Source organism: Equus quagga, chromosome 13, assembly GCF_021613505.1.
Source record: "Equus quagga isolate Etosha38 chromosome 13, UCLA_HA_Equagga_1.0, whole genome shotgun sequence".
Classification (NCBI taxonomy): domain Eukaryota; kingdom Metazoa; phylum Chordata; class Mammalia; order Perissodactyla; family Equidae; genus Equus; species Equus quagga.
This window is the reverse complement of record NC_060279.1, coordinates 86,516,428-86,524,600: the sequence shown is the minus strand read 5'-3', so window position 1 is coordinate 86,524,600 and position 8,173 is coordinate 86,516,428.

Here is an 8,173-nt window from a genome sequence, read left to right as displayed (position 1 = left end):
GCGCCATCTACCTGACAACAGGAACAAGACAAGGATGCCCTCTATCACCACTCTGATTCAACATAATACTGAAGGCTTTGGCCAGAGCAATTAGGCAAGAGAAATGAATAAAAGGAATCCAAATAGGGAGTGAAAAAGTGCAACTCTCACTGTTTGCAGACGACATGATCTTATATATAGAAAACCCCAAAAAATCCATTGGAAAGCTAATAGAAATAATTAACAACTACAGTAAAGTTGCAGGGTACAGACTCAACTTACAAAAATCAGTTGCTTTTCTATACTACAATAATGAACTTAAAGAAAGAGAACTCAAGAATATAACTCCATTTGCAATCGCTACTAAAAAATAAAGAACCTCAGAATAAATTTAACTAAGGTGGTGAAGGAGTTATACAATGAAAACTATAAGACATTACTGAGAGAAATTGTTAATGACTGAAGGAGATGGAAAGAGATTACTTGCTCATGGATTGGAAGAATAAACGTAGTTAAAATGTTCACACTACCCAAAGCAATCTACAGATTCAATGCAATCCCTATCAGAATCCCAATGACATTCTTCATGGAAATAGAGCAAAGAATATTTAAATTCATATAAGGCAATGAAAGACCCTGAATTGCTAAGGCAATCGTGAGAAAAAGAGAACACTGGAGTTATCACAATCCCTGAATTCAAAATGTGCTACAAAGCCACAGTGACCAAAACAGCATGGCACTGGTACAAAAACAGGCACACAGATCAATGGGACAGAACTGAAAGCCCAGAAATACAAGCATACATCTACAGACAGCTAATCTTTGACAAAGGTGCCAAAAACATACAATGGAGAAAAGATAGTCTCTTCAATAAATGGTGTTGGGAAAACTAGACAGCCACATGCAAAAGAATGAAGGTAGACCACTATCTCACACCATACACAAAAATAAACTCAAAATGGATCAAAGACTTGAAGATACGACCAGAAACTATAAAACTCCTGGAAGATAATACAGGTAGTACACTCTTTGACACTGAACTAAAAAGGATCTTTTCAAATACCATGTCCTCTCAGACAAGAGGAACAAAAGAAAAAATCAAACAAATGGGAATTCATCAGACTAAAGAGCTTCTGCAATGCAAAAGAAACTAGGATCAGAGCAAAGAGACAATGCACCAAGTGGGAGAAAATATTTGCAGATCATATATCTGACAAGGGGTTAATCTCCATAATATATAAGGAACACACACAGCTGAACAGTAAGAAAGCAAACAACCCGATCAAAAAACGGGCAGAGGATATGAACAGACATTTTTCCAAAGAAGATATACAGATGCCCAATAAACACATGAAAAGATGCCCAACATAACTAATCATCAGGGAAATGCAAACCAAAACTACCCTAAGATACCACCTTATGCCTGTGAACACGCCTATAATCAGTAGGACTAAAAATAACAAATGTTGGACAGGGTATGGAGAGAAGGGAACCCTCAGACACTGCTGGTGAGAATGCAAACTGGTGCAGCCACTATGGAAAACAGTAGGGAGATTCCTCAATAAACTAAAAATAGAACTACCATATGACCCAGCTATCCCGCTACTGGGTATTGACCCAAACAACTTGAAATCAACTATTCAAACTAACATATGCACCCCTCTGTTCATTGCAGCACTATTCACAATAGCCAAGGCATGGAAGCAACCTAAGTGCCCACCGAACGATGATTGGATAAAGAAGACGTTGTGTGTGTGTGTGTGTGTGTGTATCTAGATATATACACACACACACACGGAATACTACTCAGCCAGAAAAAAAAGACAAATTCATCCCATTTGTAGTAGCATGGAAGGAATTAGAGGGAATTATGCTAAGCAAAATAAGCCAGTATGAGAAAGACAAACACCAGATGATTTCATTCGTATGTGGAATATAAACAAGTACTTGGACAAAGAAAACAGTTCAGTGGCTACCAGGGGAAAGGCAGTGGCAGCGGGACACAGGGGGTGAAGGGGAGCACTTAGCTGGTGACAGTCAGGGAATAATGTACAATTGAAACCTCACACTGATGTAAAGGATTATGAACTCAACAACAACAACAAGTTCTTTAAGACATAAGCATTTGGAAAGGGACATGTCTTTTGCCAACAATGAATGCCCAGTGCTATGAAACAAGCCCTCCTTCCAAACATCACTGTGGTCACACATTCCACCTGGAATCCCAACAAAGGAGAGAAATAGTGGTGGTGTGTTTTTCACTCAAAGTTTTCCCTGTGGTCCTACAGTATGTAAAATATAAATGTTTGCAGGGATATTTTATATGAGCAAGATTTTTGCAGTGTGGCTGAATGTAGAAACAAACTATGGTTAAGTTGTGAGTCCAATGTAAATGAGGGCATTATTGAATGGAAGAATGAATTAATGACCTCCAATCTGCTCTTGCCACCTTCATCCACTTATAATAGATACCGCCTCTCACTCCACCTCTACTGACCATGACCTCCATTCCATCCCCACTTAGGTCCTTAACAATTCTTTGATCCAGCATCATCACCCTCCAATCCCTGGGCCTGCACCTGTCCCCTCGCACTGCCACCTGACTTCTATACATCCACACACCACCTCTATCCTGCACCCACCTGCATTCCATCCCTTTGTTAACTCCATCCCCTTTGCTCCCAGGAACTTTCTCCCATCACTCCTGCCTTCCATCACCTCCACATCCTCCGTTCCCCTTGAATTGTACTTGCCCCCATTTCAGTGAACTCAGTTCAATTCCCATGTCCTTTTGACCCCTCCCTCAAAAATACCAGCCCTCAAATATTGGGTGCTATCAGCTCCCCTTGTCCCCAATTCATGACCCCATATTAGCCTTTGCTCTGGGTGTTCCAGCTGCCCTTAAGACCTCCCTCAGCTGACTTCATCTCCTAAAACTGTTTTGTCTCCCTGTGCCCATCACCCCCCTGCAAGACTCCAGCTCACCTTCATGCCCTCTGCCTCTGCCTCAACACACTAACTACTGGCAGGATATCCATGCACCAACCATGCACTGCCATATATGTACATTGTTTTCATTTTTTGATGCTATCTTGACCCACTTTTTAGCTCCTTGCTACAGGGTGGTCACTTCCCCTTCTTGAGAAGGTGATTAAACTCAAAACCAAAGCACTTTCCTAATTGGGTTCTCACACAATGGACTACTAAGAACACACGCACATTTCACTGGTCTAGGTACCGGAAAACTGTGGACAAACCCTGTATCCCAGAGCCCATGAAATTATTCAGATTATCCAATTCTCAGAGTGCCTAAGAACTCCAGCTAACCCCACCCCACTTGCCCTACATATGCTACACCTATGGCTTCCTATTGTATTACTCTGTCCCAGTTATACCTCCTGCATGATCTGCCTGGAACTCTAACTAATAGAGTTCTTCATTTCCTGTATTAAAGTGTTAGTGTGCTGTGTCCCACCATCAAAGGAATCTTTACATCTTACAAAACACATATGCCTCCTCCTACTATATTAATTTACCCCTTGTATACATGAACTCTTTTGTGCCTTTTACCCACCTCTGCCCTAGACTCACATCTGCCCACTGTCCCTACATCCCATTATCCCCTTTATTCCCATGATGTCTGTACACCTCATTCCAATGGAGACAAACATGTGCAACATCCTTCACTTCTTTGCACACTTATTTCTGTGTGCCCTTAAACCCAACAGTGTGCTCTAAAAACACTACACCATTTAACCCCCATGTGCATTTTACCCCCTCTGAACCCTCTCTCCTCCTGCACTCTATTTCCCCAAGTCCTCATTCTCTCTGTGCCCACACCTTACCCTGGATTCCTTCCCCTTTGCCCCCTCTCATCCCACCCTCTCTATCACACTCATTCTCAGTCATCCCCACACACTCCGACTGTCTCAACACACCCCACCTCCAAAGGCAAAGCTCTTAGCAGTTTTTGAATGCTGTGCATTTGAAACATTTTCCCGTGGGCACTGACAAGTTGGAAAGAGTATAAAGGGCTGACATTTCTGCTCCTTTCCTGGTATTCCTGCACTAGGAGAGATGCACCCTTATCCATGTTGGAGCACATAATGAAATACTGATTCACCTGTTGACTGTGTGAATGATTGTACGACAGTGAGTTGGACTGTGTCACTTGTGTGCAAGTGTGCATTGTGCGTGTGTAAGAATGTGAATGTGAGTCATGTGTGTGCATAAGCTGAGTGTGTGACTGAGGGCATCAATAACAGAATGACTGTGTAGTTGGATACGGCAGTGTTTTTCAATATGTGAGTGTGGATATTCTGTGCCTGCAGGTATGTCTGAGTGTATAAAACTCTTTGCATGTATTATGAGCTTGGAGTATGTGTTGTCAACCACATGGCTCCATTCCATGACTTGGAAATAGAAGGCGTGAATAGAGAAGAAATAACCTACTCAAAGTGTGGTCTGGTCTTTGCCCTCCACTACTGGAAGATGATCTCCAGACCCTTAGAAAGTCGTGGTTGCAATGAGAGTCTTTGTTTGCTTGGCAGCTTTGGGTCTTGCAGGATCAGGTCTGCTTCTGAAGGAGCTGGAGACAAGAGGGATCAGCGCAACCTTCACTATAACTGGAGAATAAAAGTCAGCTACCCAGAATGTATGTAATCAAGCTCCAGTAAAAATTTTGGGCATAAACACTTGGGCGAATGTCCCTAGTGGCAATACTCTTGGAGTTGTCAAAGAACAATGTCAGGACAGTAACACATCATCACTGGGCTGGGACAAGACAACTGGAGCTCTGCTTTTGGCACAATCCTGGATTTGCCTCTTACATCTCTTCCTTGTCTGATATTAACTTGTATCCTTTCCTTGTAATAAACCATCACAAAGAGTAGAACCGGACTCAATGAGTGCAGTCAGTCCCTCTAGAGAATGATTGACACTAACGGTAGTTTGGGGAACCTCCACACTTGAAGTTCGTGTCAAAAGTGAGTGTGGTTTCCAGCGAATTGTGTTCCCTCTAACTTCTCAGTTGGACTGAAAATTCTCAGAGGAGGTATGGATGACGGACTTCATTCAAATCGTAGGTTTCTCGGTTGGAAAATCTACAGTAGTTCATTTGGCTCTTAAATGTCTGTCTTCATTAATTGCATAACCAATGAATGCTTCTTAATGAAAATGCAGCAAAGATAAGTGAAAACATCTCTAGTACCCATTCAATGCACTTGAATTGAGAAAGTGGTGTTGGCTTAACTGATATTTAAAAGAATTGTAGAACTATCTGTTAAACCATCTGATCCTGATGCTTTTATTTCTGAAGGACATTTTATAAACACTATGGGTTCTTCTGGGGATATTTCTTTCGTTGCACTTCATACCACCGCTGGGTCAATATTGGTGAAGTACAATATTCGAAAAGTTTCCATCTTATCATCTCCAAGTTAATTTGCATTTACTTAAACAAACAAGGCCAATGATTTCTAATGTCAACTATTGACATATTCTTTCCTTTGCTCTTATCTCATTAGAAATTCTTCTTGGATTCTCTCTGATTCCAGGTATCTGCAGAATACCTTAATAATGATGCAGCTTAAGAGTCCAAAGATGAAGAATGAACTTGATTTTTAGTGGAAGAACTTCTCAAGGACTCCTGTGAGACAAACAGACCTCATGGACAGTCCCTAATGTGGCAGACATCAATTTTTACTGCTCCTTCCACAGGAAACTCTGTTTCACTCATAGATCACAAAAGAGTAAGGTGTCTCCAAATGTGTCAACAGTCTCTTTGGAGATAATTACAAAAACTTGTAATTGGTTTTGGTAATTAGCAACTGGAAAAAAGTTTTGCAGAAGTGTTCTCCACTCCTCATGACTGCAATGCCACTGCTGCCACAGGTAAAATGAAAATTGCAGTTCTCAGGGGAGGTGAGGTCACAGAGTCACAAAGCCATATCTTAGGGTCTGCCTGCCTCCCTCCCACACATGTACTTTCCATCATGACCATCACACGGAGCCAACTGTCCTCCTGCAGAAAGGAGTCGGGTGAGTAGTTCGACATCTGCCTGAGGCACAGTCTGTAAGAAGGAAATCTAAGTAAGCATTCCTGTCTGGAAACGGGCTTCTGGGGTTAGAAAGAGATCCAGTGGCAAAGCTAGATGGGGAGGCAGAGTAATTCCTTAGCAATGAGCTGAGACTGTAAAGAGTGACCAGAATCCTAAGCCCTACGCCAATCCCCGTTGTCCTGCAAGGGAATTAATAAAATCCTCTGTGAGGATGATTAGGGATGAATAATCCTAGTGATAACGGAGAATCATTTCAAGGTGCTTAAGGACTGTAGATAGGAAATCATTCTGCTGTTCACATTACATTAGAGGAATCATAGATTAAATTTTCAGTATTATTAGGGGCGTACTTATAATGTCTTCACGCTTGGAACACAGAGTAGCATAGGACTGTCACAATTTTTCTAATGCTCTACAGAAACCATTGTACATGAATTTCTCTGGAATCAAAAAACTATATTTTATCTGACACTGAGCACATGAGTCCATAACTTACTGGAGACAGTCACTGTGTCTCTAGTGAAAACACCTGAGGTCTGATGACAATGGCAGCATTGCTTTCCCTCTTGAAGTGCGAGAAGGATGATTTGAGGAAAAAGTAACTTTATAATTATGAGTTTCAGACAACAGTTTACAGGACCAAATCTATCTTGTCTTATTTTCTCTGCTTTAATAAGATTTCAACATCAATCCCAAGGTCACAACTCATTTCCTTAAGATTGTAATTTACACAGTTCACAAGAGTCCATAGTCTTAAAATTCCCTATTGCACGTCTCTTGTGTTAGCATATCATTTGAAAATCTTGCCTTATTCCTAATAGTTTTCCATAACCTAGGTATCAGGAAGTACCTAAACATCTGAACCAGACTCTTAAGAACTCAGTGTCTATTCTACACTGACGTATCACATAATATCATTTCCTGCATCATAGTTTATGGAAAAGGTGATATTTTTCACTAAGTTATTTGATAGATGCCATTTTGGTTTTTATCCTGGCATGATAGCAAATGAGTCTTTCTGTTCCCAAACTAATATTGAGTAAATCTTGCATTATTTAAATCTACTATGGACAACTGAAACATTCCTTCACAATTAACCTGTAATTACTGCATCTCCAATATTTTATCATCTCTAACACTTCATTTTTGATTTTGACAGAGAAAATTTTTAAACAAAAATTGAAACTTTTTACAAATAAAATTACAAACATAATAAGAACCATATGAAATAAAATGGAAAAGTATGAAATTGAAAACTATACATAGGCATGGATTATTTGAAGACACAGGTAACATGGTTTGTTATTGTGACAGAGCAGTTAGGGTACTGTCATGGCAACAAGAATAGCCAAGTTCATATCTCCATTCAGCCCTTAAGCAGCATGTGAATTTAAACATATCATTTAACCACCATGTATCTAAGACTTCTCATCTTTACAATGAAAATAATGCCAGTGCTTATGTCACGCAGTTAGGAAAATCAAACAAGGTACCACACGTAGGGCATTGTAGCAGTGACTCATACATTGTAAGTGTGACTGAAAGGTTATATATTCCACTCTGAGAAGCTTCTTAACAGAAGTTAAGTAAATATTTCTCAGAGAGTATGCTGGATTTCAGTTGATACGATACATGTAGTCCACACGACAGGTTCCAGTGCAGGATCCTCTGGCTCTGAAGACAAATATCAGTCACTGGAACTGACAAATCCTGGGGTTTGACAAGAAGAAGGGTCTAATTATCTCAGGCTATTGTCAGAATTTGGGGTGTTTTCTCTTTGCTTTACCATTATCTCTTCCTTTACTACAATGAATGTAGGTGGAGGTTCACAGATTTGATCCTCAAGCACCTGTCTATAGTTACTTCTTGATCATTTCCTTTACAGGTGTCTCCAAAACAATGGTAGCCTTTTGTTGAAGCTTTTCTTTGGTGACTTTGAATGCAATTTGTTTTCTATCCTCACAGAGTTGGGAGGGTGTGTCCATTGGTACCACCTGCCTCTTATGCATCTCCTGCCATTGAGATCAACTCCATGAACTCCAGGTGGGTGAAACTTAAGGAAAAGCTACAAAGAAGATTGAGGGTCCCATTTTCCTTTACTGGACGCTATACATGATGGATAAACATCCAGCATA